We start from the raw sequence: 16,095 nt of genomic DNA on the forward strand, positions 1-16,095 counted from the left end.
TTCCTAATGGATAGGTATAACGGATTAGCGGCGATCAGCCTGTATATGCTTCAAACCCGCAATTCGATTGAATTACCAAACTCGTGTGCAGGTGACGCGGGACCATTACATTTTCGCCACGATCTCTGATGCAGCAAGGCGATTTAGATTTGGAGAAGATTTTTGAGAAAAGTAATTAGGTAGGTACACTGCGTTAACTGCGTATTCACGTTACCCAAATTAATCCGTAAACAGTAGTTGATGTAATTAATGGTAATCAAAACTTGGTCCATTGGTGGTCTGGTCATTGAGTGCAATAAATTAGTACGAGTAATACCTATAATATCAAAACTTGCAATCTTACATACGCGTAAGTATACGTATTTGTGATATACAGGGCGGCTGCTTTACGACAGTTTTGCCAGATCCGATCGAACACGTCAATTTTAGTTTTGAGGGGGACATCTAAATGAAATAATACTATTTACGTCCACTCCAAAAATTTTAGTTGGGGAGGAGGATAAACGTTAGATAGTTCGATACGCATGTTCATTCTGTGTTTCAGCAATGTTTTTGTTTTTTAAATCCTATCAGTAGTTCCGGAGAAAATTAGATTTAAATGGATTTGTAGAGTCGTTTTAAATGTTTAAAGTTTGCTAATCAATCATTGATCATGATTGGGAACTTGGGTAAATTGGCGAATTTCAATTATACAGAGAGTTTACTAAGAGTTGTGAGTAATGTAATTCATAATCTTGAATATTTGGGAGAGTACCTATTTTGTATTTGTTGGTACGCTATCCAACTGTGGAGACAATTTTTATTTTTGCCATTTGGTTTTGGAATAAACCTCGGAATAAACCATCATTTTACCTACATTGATTTGTGCTTTTATTACTACCCTGGTATCCAATTGCATACGGGGTGAGTTTAGATAGAAATAGTGTGGCGCTCAACTCAATTGGTAAACAGATCAAATGCCCAGAACGAATTACCGCTGTGGAAGATCTCAAGCTCTTATTTTGTTTTCCAACCCTGATCTAGTTGGCCGTAGGTATATGCGGCGGGTTTGTGTAAACGCAGCGCCAACTCTACCAACCGTTTGTGACACAAGTGCATAAGCAAGGAAGCAAGTTTGTGAGTTTGTTTAATTTTCTGTTAATTCAAAAACAATAAAGGTTTGTACTTTAGCCGAAAGTGTAAAAATTATTTCGATTTTTTTCGAGTTCACAACAGCAACTCTGTTCAATGAAGAACCCGCAGATTTGGTTTTCGACCACGCCTGTCAACCGAGGATGCCGCAATTCAATTAGTACAACAGATGACCAATGAAATGGACTCAAACAATACTTGCTTTGTTATAATACTTCGACATAGCAAAAGCTTTTGACAGCATTGACATTAATAAGATGTCAGAAAAGTTGGACGCTGCAGGTATCAGAAATGAAACACGCGATTTCCTTATTTCATTTTTATCGAATCGGAAATATACCGTAAAGTACAACAACGTACGCTACAGGGATTTATATCAAAGTTGCATTATTTAAATAGAACCCCCGGTATATTATTGCATATTTCAATGCCTTGCACAATTTTAATGTGTAATTGAATATTGCAGTTATCATAAAACTTAGAAGACAGTGGCTCTGCAGTGTTGCTAATCGTGAAATTGACTAACACACGCCAAACGGTCAAAGTTACACTTTTTTGTGTCAAAAAAAATCGCTCCTTTAAATTTCAGAACTTCAAACAAAGATGACTTGATTTTCTTACATGGAAATGGATTTGACTTATTTTTGAGAAAAGCATTCGAGATATCCTTGTCATACCGTCACAACAATCAACAATGATATAAAGTTGATAATATACTTAGCATACAGCACCTCGACTTCTTTATTTATGACGTTTATCACTTGTGTTTTAATGGAGAACTGTACACTGTACTTCAGCAGTGCGAATTCATAAAACCAGAAAACACAAGATATCACTGATACAGTTCAGTACCCCAAAAGATGTACCTATTTTGAACATTGTATATTTAATAAAGTATGATAGTATGACAAAATTGGGAAAAGTACATAGTAAAATCATTTTGTAATTTTATTTTAAAGGGTGTGCTTGACTAGCTTTAAAATGAAGACACTCTGTAGGTCAAATTTCTTGCATGGTTTATGCCATGGAACTAATTATAATTTATAAGTAACAAAAAATCTTACTTTACAACCGCGACATTGAAACTTCGAAAGTGATGTTCTTGTCTAAGTAATTATGTAACGCCTGTTGACATATTTAGAATAAATAATTTGTATGAGCCCTGTACATATTTCATTTCGCTGGTTTGAAATCATAAGAATCCCGATCAGGTTCGGAAATTATAAATAAGTGGGTAGGTATCTATATCTCTATAATAAAAGTTTATACAACATTGGTATGCGAGTTTTCCACCAAAAATGATTACATGAATGTAATGTGTTAATAACAATTCACTGTATGGAATGTAAATGAAAGCGATTGGTGTAAACAATTTAATGAGTATTGCTTACTACTGTTGAGAATGGACACTTACGTCAAGGTTCACTCAAATCACCTATAAATGGGAAACGAAGGGTAAAAGTTCAAACTACCTTAAACTGCAGTTTAAGTTAAGGTTCGTGCGGGTACCGTATTGGACATCTTGAGACAAAATATGCGTTGGGTAAGTTTCTTTTTGTAATTTTATTTCAAATATGTACTTAATTGCAATACTTTTTAAGCTACATCTAATTGTTACAATTGTCATTGCGAGTGCACTCCTCCTTGTAGCTGAGACACGAAGCGTTGGAGGAATCTCTGAAAATGAAGACATTCAAATTGTAGACAATCCACCATTAAGACGTTACAGGAGAAGCCCAAAAAAACATAAACATGGTCACGGACATCACGTAGTCATTTTGCATCACCATCACCACCACGGCCATGGCCACCATTATTATCATCACGGATAAATGTTATCGACTCTTTTAATTAAATATATACATTGAAAATTTCTTATAAATAAATATCAGTAATCTCCACATGTTTAGAGTTCCTGATTAAGATAGGTATTAATTCTGAATCTGATGGTCGTATTTAAAGCAAAAAGTTGCTATTATTTTTCTTTACACGTGAATTTACAATCAAATTAAAAACATACGACATCGTCCCTTGGAGAATCAAGTTCCAAACTAGCTGAAGACGTGTAACAAAACATTTGATATTATTATACGTATAATTAAGAACAAACACCTTTATCGTCAAAGCTTTATGTATACAAATATCAAAACGTTTTGAAATAATTTGATGATTCGCCTATGTAGGTATACCCAAAGAGTATATATACCCTTTGGTATCTACGATTCAGCAACTGTTGCAGATCGCCATCTACCATGCCGTTTTAGAGCTGTTACATCTGCTTTCTGCTTCAGTATCTACAAGTAGCGTAGCCGAGGACCTTCTGAAGCAATGGCTTGTGTCAGTTTCCGGATTAGGTAGCTTCAAATGAGTAGCTATTTGTTCCCCATAGTATACCACATTTATTGGTGTCAATCTTTTAACGCTGCACTTTCAAGAGTGGTAATTAAAGAAAAGTATTTCCTTTAGCATATTTAGGTATGTACGAGTAGTATAAAAAGCTGTTACGTTATGTGCTTCTAGTGTTGAAGACAGACACCAACACCGCTGATGTCGTTAGAAATATAATTGATTGCCTCGACAAACGCACATTACACCCTAATCAACGGCATCTTAAAATATGTAGGTAAAAGAAAGAGTTGATGAAATTTATACCACGTCATACATTAGATGTGAAATAAATTTTCCATTGGTTTCCAAATGCAAACTTATTTGTCTAAAACCTTGCACCAGAAATAGTTAGTGACCACTATCACCAAAATACCTACTTCTCAAAAGATGTCCAAATTTCAAGCAAACTGTTACGTACTATAAACATTATACAGTTAATTGAATTTTTTATTTACAATTTACCTGATAAATAAACATTACAAAATGGCAATTTATTTCTGAAAGTTATAGAATCAAATCATTAAATGGAAGCTAAAATTTTGGTAAGATAATTACAAATTCAGGGGTTTTAAACCGGGAGGCAGCGTACATAGTAATTAAACCATAAGCCACAAAATATTCGACAATACAGGCTGAAAGCACGTTGAAAACTAGTAATAAAATCACCCGTCTGCCAGTCGTAAGTGGCAGCATTAACTTAGGGGGTGGTAAATCTTTTCCGTGGCCTTTATAGTTTAGTAATTTAGTTGATCCCCAAAAGAATCACTTTTCAGCCCCGCCCCAAGTTAATGCTGCCGCTTACGACGCACCGAAAAAAGTTGAGGGGTAGAAGATGGCTCTAGAAAAAAATCACCCAGTAGATTCTCATTGCCATCGACATAACCAATGGCGTACGCCCTTTAGCGTAACCTACATTCCAAATTTGAGCTAAACATATAAAGCAAAAAACTTAAACAATCGTGAAACTGTAACACCTTGTAGATGGTAGCGAAGCGTTTGCGGACCTATGTTTATATTAATATATGAACTTTTGGTCTGGAGAGCAAATGAGGACGTGGACCGAAAATGAAGGGAATAGGTAAATCAGGATCAAGATCAGGATGAAATTGGCAGATACCTTTGACTATAAAATGAACAAAAATTCAGGTGACGGTTTCATGAGCAATTTCCAGTTTTCCTTTCATTATACTTATTTAGATTATTTCCTTTTTTATAAATAGTGGCAATTACCTTCACAATGCTGGAATTTTGTTTAGAAGAAATCTGTTTTAAAGTGCCTGCTTCTCATCTCATTTTGTAGTACCTACGTTCATCGAAAATTAGGAAACGAATAAAGCAGATGCAGAAAATGCGATTAGAGTAACTACTTGCAGTAAATCTCGTACAATAAATGAGTATACTTCAAGGCAAGTTGAGTGATGCGAAGAATTCCGCTAATTCTGATTAAAACCAATGCAAAATGCCTTGCTCAAGGGAAATTAAATAAAGTTGCTTTTAAATTCAGTAAACTGAAAATTGTACTTCCACGATCGATTTAGTACGTAGTTGCTCGCATGGAACATCTTTTCTTGCTTATTTTATATCTTTTTAACAGTTACAAAGTAGTTTCCTCTTCAATTAATCTCTAAAAAGGTTTTATGAAAGAATATTTATTAACCGGAAAGGCACCTATTGATACAAAATAAAGTCCCCATTCTGCACTTTCACATGTTTGTGTAGCATGCGATGCCGTTTTAGAGAATGTACAAGGTTTTCCGTTAATATTCATTGTTAACATAGCTAAATCGAAGAGGACAGACTTGTTCCGCTACGGAATGTGAGTTTTATTGCCGGTTACCCTTCCGCGTGGAACTGTTGATTTTGAATTGTAGGTACTCGTATCTGTCACTGAAACGGAAAATGTATTTGGTCATATCCGACTCAACGATCATAATGAATGAATATATGATGAGAAATTCTGTCATTAAAATAATCAGAAACTGCATGTCAAAGTGATCCAATATAAGTAGCGAATTCATAAAATTCAAGGTTCGATCAACATTATTCTCTCTGGGAATCCTTTGGCGTTACAGTTCCGAATAAATTAGAAAAAAATGTGCCTGTCCTGAGAAATTGAATCTAAGACGTATGTGGGTGCAATACATTTTTTTTACAAGTAACCACTCGGCTTGCCCTAATTACAAAACACTATACTGTTGTGTTTTTTTATTAGGCCGCAGTTGGACGGCATTTATTTAGTCTGGAAAGAAGTTTATTTCCCATTTTTATGCAGAGGATCTGTGATGGACACGAGATTTACATTTTGTAATTTGGGATTGAGAAATTCAGAAATTAATGACTAGTTTAAATTGCTATTAATTATGTCGAAATTGTCATTCAGCATTTGTGCACTTTTACCTATATCCAAAGTCCAATGCACGTCTTTTAACCGATAATAATTAGGTTAAGTAAAATAGTAATGATTTGGCGTCCGATGTAGGTAGTCTAATAAATAATTAGAAAATAGAGTAATAAATTTTTAGTATGAGAAGAATTAAAATTACAGATCGTTGTTTTAGTTCAATTAATGCTCGGCCGGAGGTAATTAAGAAACTTAAGTCTGGGAAAATCGAATCCGTAATTAGTGTGTTTTAAATGTAATAAATTTTGTCTTGTTATTGTTAAATTTGTGGAAGTTAGCAGAGTGCACGCACTTTGCACAAGTGTTACTTTAGATAAGGAAACTTTTAGTTGTTTAAGAGCGAATTTCATAGGAATTTTGGCGTGTTAAAACTCGTAAAAGTGCCAGTCTAAGTTGATTTACGATGGTTAATAGTTTTATTTATGCAATTATGGTATTGGTCCGCGGAGTCGACCGTTAAGTTTTATCGGCCCCGATATTCGAATTTTTCATGGAAAAGCGTCGCACCGAGATTTGACGATACTGGGGTATAAATGGTTTTGAACAGCGAAGAGAAGACGCTTATTGTACCGTTTCGCGAAGCCTACGTTTGTCGTATGTGAAGATTTTTGGAAAGTTTATTGTAGCGGCGTTTGTCAGAGTTACGCCAGTTTATTCATCGTGTTGTATTTTTGAAAGTCCGGGAACGTGTGGATTACGCCGGCATCGAGGAGTTTTAAGAAGGTTTTTGGAAGGAGTTTGTCTCGGAGTTTGTTGAAGAGAAACGAGCGGTACAATAATGCCATCTTAGCAACGTGAGTTCGTTCGCATCGTCTTTTACATTGTCTGGAGTAGCCGGAACGTTTGTTTAACGCCAGCATCGCCGAGGAGCTGTTGGAGTAGCTGTGTCAGCACATACCTGGGGCTGTGTTTGTGTTTTTTTTGTGCGTCGGTTGTTTGCGCATTTGTAAAAAGGATTAGCACCGTGAGTACTGTCTTTTTTTGTTTTAATTTTAATTGTTAGAATCGCCGTCTGAGACGGTTTTGTGTTTCAATTTGTTAAGTCATTTTTTTTTAGATTTTGTAAATTTAGCTTTGTAAAATTTTTGTTTTTTTTGTCATTTATTATTTGTTGTGTGTCAAAGTAAAGTTCAAGGATTCGAGTTTCTCAAATTTTAAGTTTTCTTCTTTTATCCCGAGTGTGTAACGAGTTTGATAACGTAAAAAGGTTTGGATCATCGGTGGGACTTAAATTTCATTCCAGAAGTCAGTTAACAAGGGATTATTTTATTTGGAATTTAAGGGAGGTATTAGCCACCGACCTGGCGAGGTTGCTACCCCTTGTCCGGACGAAAAAAAGGGGTAGTCGGACTCATTTTACTGGCCCTGAGATTTATATTTTAAAGAGTTTTTTTGTGAGATTGAGCTAGCAAGGGTAAGTTGTGTGAGTAGTTTCAGTCTGAGGAAGTTTTCACAACAATACATATTCATATGCACACATCGTAACAACATTTTTCAAAAAAATAGTAACAAACACGTTAAATATAATCCAACCACAAATACGAAAATGTCACTTGCCTTTTAAACATTTGTATGATCCACTGTATGCGGATTTCTTATTGTTGAAATTAGACGCTACCTTCTAAATTGTTAGTGACGATAATCTTCATTGCACTTATTTCCGCAAAAAATGGTATAGGCCGATCTTAAATTGTATTGCGAGAACTTCACTGACTCCGAACTGGATACATTACTTTTCATCCCCAATTACATTAAATTGGTTATGGAAGAGTGACACTTAGTCCATCAAATGAATGAAATAGTATATTAAGATACAAGTGTATAATCAAGTCTTTAAAGCACGGGGCACGACGCAAAGCGTTTAGTATAAAATTTGAAAAACTGTGGCACAATTGCCTTTTGTTTACTCGTGCACCTATTATAAATTTACGTAACAGAACATTACACAGTTTGTTTATGTTTCTGCCAATACAAACTGGCGCAATCTAGCTAAGCAATTTGTAATGAGTATAAACATTAACGTTAACTAAAGCACGCTTTAAAAAGTATCTGCAGTTTTAAATTTATGCCTTTGTGCGCATTCAAAGAAATTTCTGTTTATACGCTCGACAAGAACGAAACACGGATTTAAATGAAATGAAAACACCCTCAAGTGTAAACTTTTCAATTTGTTTGGAGTTAACTGGCAAGAACAACTCGGAAACAAACGTATCTATTCGAATAGCAATTTGCTGAGAAGTTTAATCAAAGACCCTTATACCGTTGATACGGTGTTACTTTTACTTTTATAAAACGTGACCGGATTTGGACTAAGTTAATTTCCCACTTTGTGAGATTATCAAAACGTAGCACAAGTAATATGTAATTGTAATGGTCCATTACAGTGTAAAGTATATGACAGAAGTGGATCAGTAGTAATTTTAAATTTCGGTCTCGCCATAGCCATCGTCGGATAGGTATTTAACTTTCCATGGAACAGTCTTTGCGGGATTACTATAGAAATGGTAAGACGTTGATTACAACTATAGAGCGTTATATGCATCTGGAAATAATATTTTGTTGTGCGAATATTTTTTTCAATTTGAGTGGTCATCGCAAAATTTCCGGCAAACTATAATTTTGAAATTTAAGAACTTTCCAGGTCGCTTGATCTCAAAATTTGGTGACTTATGTAATATGGCCAGCTATTCCTCCGATTTGACGGCTCCTGACTTTTAAGGCTTTCGTTTTAACTTTACCCGGTTTAAAAACCGATGTAAACAAAACGAATGTTTAAGGTTAGATTTAAGTGATGACATAAAAATTTTAAACTGATGTAGTTCAAAAGCTACATCACTACAAGTGATTTCTTCAGTTCAGAACAGAATCAGTTCGCTTGTCAAAACGAATGGAATCGATCTGATTGCATCACATCAATTAGGGCAAAACGAATTTTTTTTTCTCTGGAGACATCTGAAGGGAATGGTTTACGAAAGGCGCTCCTATACCATCCAAGAAATTTGTATTTTGGCAGAAATCAATAATATTGGAATAGAAATGTTGGAACAAGTTATGCAAAACTTGATGCAATGTATATGGCAAGAGAGGAAGTCATTTAAAGGATGTCATTTTCAAAACATAAATTGCGCGTAACAATTTTGTTATTTACCACAACTTTTTTTTAATACAATGTTTTGTAATCTCGTGGCAAATTATTGAAAATATAGATCAAAAATGGATAATTTAGAATACGACGTTCCCCAGTATTCTATTTAGTTAGAATATTGCGAATGCACTTCTATGCATGTTTTAAATCTCAAGCCGATGAAACCAATTCTTATATTTTTAATTAGTTATGAGTTATGAATAACTAATAAGATGTCTAAAATAAATTTTAATAGTGAAATAAAAAAAGAGCCGCTATTATAAATAGTTATGGCTCGTTAAATATGTTTTCACGTACTACAATACCGCTATATTGCACTATAAAATTATTAATAGATATCGATTTCGCATTATTAGCGGCGCTGTAGGATACAATTCAATATAAACTTCCAGGGGTTGACATTAAATTTCTATAATAAATGCTGTTTTCGAAGTAAAACCGAAGATTTCCACACATCACGTGAAGGCATATCGTCTTAATATGAAATTTTCCGTCGCTAAGGTTTTATTAGCTTCACAACTGCTTAACTTTGCCCTAGTTCTGACGTAAAACTTAATGAAAGTGTATGTTTGCTACAAGATCTGCAGCGATGTTTTCCTCTGACACCAACAAGGCAAATAAGTACTTACACACTTATATAAGATTGCTATACACCTAATCCTCAATATACTTTATGGGCATAATGTTGGGAACAGACATGCCATAAATTTCCTTTTATAAACTGTTTGTTTCATAACCTTTTTTTATGGTTATTGGTGAATGGTGATGTATAACGAATTAAGGAATAATTCTCGCACAACTACTTCACTCCAAAGATCGCTTGCGCCAATCTATTCCCCAATGTGGCTGTTTTTAAAACGAAGAACCGCATGGCATTACTATAAAAATGATTCCCATGAGAAAACTGACCTTTTCAATAGTGTTATTAAATAACAAGGAATAGAAAGAGAGAGAGATAGAGGGTATAGAGGAAAGCAATATTTCACAGGAAAGTCATTTTTGATACACCGAAATTGGTGCTTAATGGACCGTAAATTTAGGAAATCGTTGTTCCCTACCAAATATTACGTCCTACATAATTATATTATTGGCATGCTGGGCCAACCTTGACGGGTAGCTTTGCTAATTGCATGTAGCATTTGAGGTGCATCTATTCTATTCGCCGACGAAAGTGTTATCAACTTTTTTAGTGCAAGTAAAAGAGAACAAATACAATAAACGGATTTTGTTTCGTTTATACACGTGAGAGTGGAAGTTGTGTCCTTTGCACTCTTCCTTCAGATAGAAACCGCTTATAAAGACATGACTGGTTCTGATTTATTAAATGCGACAGTTTACGGGGAACATTTCGACCGCAGAGCTCTTGAATTCTGAATATATTACACATTTTCTTAGACTTCTTACAGCAGTTTAGCTAGTTAGTTCTGCTCTCTCAGTGGAAAATACAAAGCAGTAAGTACTTAGTTTCGACAAAAAAACCTTTTCCCTAACTTTCCTACGAGAAACTTAATTTCCAACAACTTTAAAATCTCTTATCTCACGTTGTTGTACAAATATTAATTTCCATTCTACAGAATTAGAGTGGCAGACAATCTGAGTTTTTCCCACAACGTATACACATAATGAAGACAAACAATTTATATCCTAGCATCGAATAAATTACTACGTGTCGTGTACATCAACAGTTTATATATCCAATAAGATTAGGGTTAATAAAGATACTGCGACGTGTTTTGCTTCCGCTATTGCCTTTAAGCATCCACAATTTTAATCTAGAAAATAAATGAGTTTTTAGCTGTTAAGAATGATTAAGTGAATGAAATCCTGTACATTCACAGAATATTATTTAATTGTATTATACGTCTCAGTTTGGAGCGTTTTTGGATTATTTGTAGGAAGTGGCGATAAAGTTCACTTTATATGGTTCAAAGCAAGTTTTAAATTACATTTACTTTGTAAATTTATAGAAATTTGTTCCAGTCTGAAAGGAGAAAGTTACGTAATTGAAATCGAAATGTTGATATATAATTCACGTCAAAAGGTTGGTGTAGACTTTGATATAAAAAAAGTTACTTTTAACTACTTACTTCAATTCCACGCTGTGTAGAAATTCACAGGTAGAACGATTATATGCAACGCTTTGTTTAGAATTGATTTTAAAAACACCTTTCAGTGAGACTGGTTTTCCTTAAAAAACGTTGCAGGTCATTTAGAACATTGTTTTTTTATTGGCTTTTATCGGGATTACAGTCAATTCACCCACGTTCATTTAAACATTTAGGTAGAGAAAAACATCATCACATAGCACACGCTTCTCGCTTTAAGTGGTTTACCATCAATTTATATAACGTTTAGGTACGTCAGAGTACGACTTTTTGTAAAGGGCGTTTTACATGCTGAAAGATTTTATGAAAGTTAAAATTCTATTAGCCCAGGGCATTTGCAATAGGTGCATTTCGAGAAAGTGAAATAAGTTTCAACCTCGCTTTCAACTTTGCGGGTCGAACGTGAAATATTTTACTTTCAGATGAAATTTTAGGGCTGCCCACTCTGACACTTATAAATTTCCAGAAAGTTCTATCCCTTTCGACCTTCATGAAAACTTTTAGCATGTAAAATGAACCTAATAAGAGAATGATGTATAGTATATAAGTACATAAGTTGAAACAATTAAGGAATCGCATATGAGTCAACACCGAACGATGAGTATCATCATATCATGGCAAGAAATCGAATTTGAATTCCGTAATACTATTTCAATGTAGGGTGTTTTCACATTTTACCATTTCAGTTGGTAGTACCATAGAGTAAATATAAATAAAATAAGAGTTCCAGACGCTTATTAATTCGTGGCCACCTTTCACAAACCTCATAAGTAGATGGCGATGTAAGCGTGGGAAAATTAAAGTCACTAATATAGAAAGTACCGCATTCCATTGGGCTCGTGTGTTAGAGAGAGAACGCATGATTTTTGCCCAAAAATGGCGGAAGTTACCAGATTCTAGTAACTTTTAATGTTAGGGATTGTTCCACCTGTTTGGAGATATCTGTATATATTTTTATAAAACATGACAGTACTATGAAGTTAGGTTATAAAAAAATGACAGCTATGTCAGATTTTTATTGTCAAATTTTTTTAAGTTGGCAGCAAATTTGCCCAAAAATGGCGGATGATTGCGGTACTTTCTATAACTTAGTTGACTTTAGTGAAAATTAAAAGTCAGCTAGATATAGAAAGTTTACTTCTCGCGTACCTACTTCCGATACAATTCCAAATAATCTTCTTGTCCCATTATTCGCTTCCAATAAACAAGTCTATTTAGTTTTTTTTTGTAGAAATTAATTTTACGCATCAGTTCGTACTATTGATATTCATTTTCCAAATTTTGAAACTACGTAACCAGAATTTAAATATGACGTTATGAGAAAAAAATCGTGTGAGATCGAATGGACTTCAGCGCATTTTTGTGTGGTAGAGCAGTTTCTGTTAGCCTGTTATATTGCAACATGAAAGTCGCAAAGTAACTTTTTCAAAAGGTAACCGCGTGGTGATTCTTCTGCAGTTGTAGAGAGATGAGGAGTGTACTTGTACCTACCAGGCCGCATAATTAACAATTCCTTAGGGACGGAGGTACATAATGTGAGGTCGGCGACATCCGAGCGCCATCCCCGAGCGTGGTTTCTACTAACGCGGTGATTTTTTAGTTTTTTCTTATCTTCTTCTGCAGAAAAAACTGAAAAATCACCACGTTAGTAAACCACGCTCGGGGATGGCGTCCGGATGTCACCGCTAACACTGCTAACAATGGCCTAGAGCTAGACGGTCCTAAAACTGTCGTCTAACTTCAAATTCAAATTCAATATGGGCATAGCTTTAGCCATATAATAGGCAATGCCAAAAGTTGAGTCGAATCGATTCAAAATTCACAGTGCCCTTTTCGCATCTCGACTAATTATACCTACACCGAATTGCAAACTTTTTTATTTATGGAAGCATTTAAATGAAATTTGATACATAGCGACTTGAGGCAAAGGAAAATCTAACGTTAGTTTCAAAATTTAGGTTTGCGCATGCGCAGTGTCAACTTTCTTATTTATGAAAGCATTGAAATGAAATTCTTCTTATAAACTGAAATTGAAGTAGGACTTCAAAATGGATTGCACATAACGCTATCTTTCATATTTGTGGCCGGATTTTTACGATTTTAATAAAAGTTACATCTGACAAATGAGAAATGAATGCATAAGTGGAAATGCGCTTTTTGTAAATCGTTTACAATTACTTTTTTAACTTGTTGTCTTTAGTACTGAGTTGGCGGGGTTTCAGCTAAGGCTGCTCTACCAACCTAACCCACTACACATTTACAAATATACCCATGCCCGTACCCGGATTTGAACCTGGGACCCTTAGTATCGTATTCCAGCTTCTACTCAACTGCGACACACGGGCCGGCTTAAGAATGATGTTATTGTTTGTAAAAACATCCAATCACATGTCTTAACAACACTGTTAGCTGACAACATAGTTAAGTATGCTGTATGGCTTTATAATACGGGCCGCGATAATCATTTTGAAATTAACAATTTTGTGGTTTTCCCTGCATTTCTTACCCGAGCGAAAATTTTGATTTTACCGTTTTAAGTTTTAAAGTTTAAAAAGAGCACATGCTCAAAAATAAGTTAAAACCAACAACTTTTTTTAAATGAAAATACATTTTTATTTTCCTTTTGGAATTTTACATAGTGTTTCATGTACAGCGTGTCCCATTTTCGACACTTTTATAGGAGTTATGGGCTCTTTTTGGGTCAAACTTGCAATGGTAAAATCAAAATTTGCACATTTTTGCTTCAGAGATTCGGAGATAAATCAAACAATTTTCAATTTCAGAATGACCGTATATATTCTTAGTAAAAACAGAAACAAAACAAACATTCTTGAAAATTATTGATAAANTTTCAAAAGTTTTACTTGCCACTAAAGGCATGCGCATATAAAATGGTATTAGACTCTATTAGTGTGAAGTCAAATTTGAGCGGAAATTTAGAAATGCTGGATTTGGCTGTTTTACTATCGAAGATATTGACCCCTATCGCCCCATAGATTAAGTATCACTTTTACATAAGCATATCGACCCTCCCTCGAAACGCTGTTTACTTAACTTGAAAGGCAAGTAAACGACCAAGTCTAGCAATTCGGAAAATGTAAACACAAGAACAAGGGCATGATCATTCCATATTGCCAACTGTAAAGTGTAAATATGGTAGACATATCTTTAAATTTTAATTATAACGCAATTAATGGATTTTATTTAACGATTATTGCTCTGTTTCAAAGTTAAGTAATCAGTGTTTCGATATGATTATTTAATGCGCATAAGGTCAGTATAAGCCCGTAAAGAGGACCTATTTAAAAGTGATCCTTAATGTATAGGGCGATAGGGGTCAATAGTTCCGACAGTAAAACAGACTAATAGACTCTATTGGTTGTCGCATGTAAAAGTTTAGGACCATTCCCGTAAAAGTAGTTCAACACAGCAAAAGTGGTTCCTGACCGACGGAGAACACGCAAAACAATAGCACAGCGCAAACGCAAAAAAGTACAATCTTTGCCGATCTACCTTTCATTGCATTGCTGGTTAGATTGTAGAGCATATGTGGTCTGGTAAGAATAAGATGCAAGTTGTCTTCGTATTCGGTTGAAATTGTATTTATGTCTTAAAACGTAAAGAAAAATTTTAATGAAACTCTAAAGAGTCTAAGTTGTGAGAGTGAAGGAACCACGTACGTTTTTCTGAACTAGATTTACGAGAACGCATTTCGTAACTAGGCGCTCCTCGACTATCACGCCATCTCAGAACGAGGGGACCGCATATCAGCACGCTAAAGAACGTACGATTTTCTATTTTTACGGTTAGTTACACCCCTTTAAAAAGCAGATGACAGCATTTCCTGAGTGAAAATTAGCAATGCCAGTTTATCCTATTTGCTTGTAACTCTTATTGTATTTCCTCTATGGTAGTACGTATTTAGGAAGTTTTAATGTTGTTTTAATTTTAATATACGTAGAATGCCCTTGCAACTTAATTTGAATTACTCGTTACAAAACAATTTATAATTTTCGGGTCGCATATGGGGGTTTTTGAACATGAAAATGACGAATCTGGAATAATTTTCTGAAAATTCGAAAAAAAAGTTCCACTGCAGTTCGTGGCCGGACAACTAAAATGGAGAGAATTTCATGTATTTGTTATGCACATACTTGATGATGATGACACAAAATTGTCGAACAGTTAACTAATCGCACGGATTAAAATCAAGCAACGATTACAATATTATTATTACTATTATAAATACGAAACAATTCCGAAAATTCAATCTTGTTTGATTTAACATCATTTGCTCTAAAGAGCAACTCTGAAGCTATTTGTATAAGTCGCGCATCTGCTTTTGAATTTTTTAATATGCTCTTGTATATGCTTCAAACTGAACATTTGTTTTATGCAAATGGAAGGAGATTGTACAGTGAAATACATATTTCTATTATCAACTTTTTTAAAACAAACCTTTCGCACACGATGGTGTTATTGCCCTGTGAAAAACTGCAGCGCATTCAGTCCTAGATTTGATACATTTTAGACGATCTGTATTAAAATAAAACCATTTATGAGTATTAATGAGGCAATAATCTGTATTTGTGTGCCATTTGGCAAGGCTACTTTAACAAATTGCTACACATTATTCTGTTGGCAGAATGCAGAACTCTGATAAATCAGAGTAGATTTAATCTAAAATTATTATTCATAACTGAGCACAAAAACGTCCTTAATATTCAACATGGATGCAATCGGACAAGCCAATTTAATTAATCTAGATTTTGTAAATATGTGAATTCTCTTAATTATATGGTGGCGGGGGGAGGGGGAGGGGGGTACATTTACTTTTCACTAAGGTACTGCTCGAAGCGAGTGTTTGAATATTAACAAAAACGTAATGCGTATACTTTAAATAATAACGCGTCTAAAATTTTAAT

At 34.7% G+C, this 16,095-nt stretch overlaps 1 long non-coding RNA gene across 1 annotated transcript; it reads left to right on the plus strand.

The window, feature by feature from the left end:
- The first annotated feature begins 2,220 nt into the window (after positions 1-2,220).
- Positions 2,221-3,032, plus strand: LOC116165168. Its single transcript, XR_004144093.1, has 2 exons — positions 2,221-2,674; positions 2,733-3,032. It is a non-coding gene; the product is annotated as an uncharacterized LOC116165168 (long non-coding RNA).
- The last annotated feature ends 13,063 nt before the right edge of the window (positions 3,033-16,095 follow it).

This window comes from Photinus pyralis, unplaced genomic scaffold, assembly GCF_008802855.1.
Source record: "Photinus pyralis isolate 1611_PpyrPB1 unplaced genomic scaffold, Ppyr1.3 Ppyr1.4_LG2, whole genome shotgun sequence".
Taxonomy (NCBI): Eukaryota; Metazoa; Arthropoda; class Insecta; order Coleoptera; family Lampyridae; genus Photinus; species Photinus pyralis.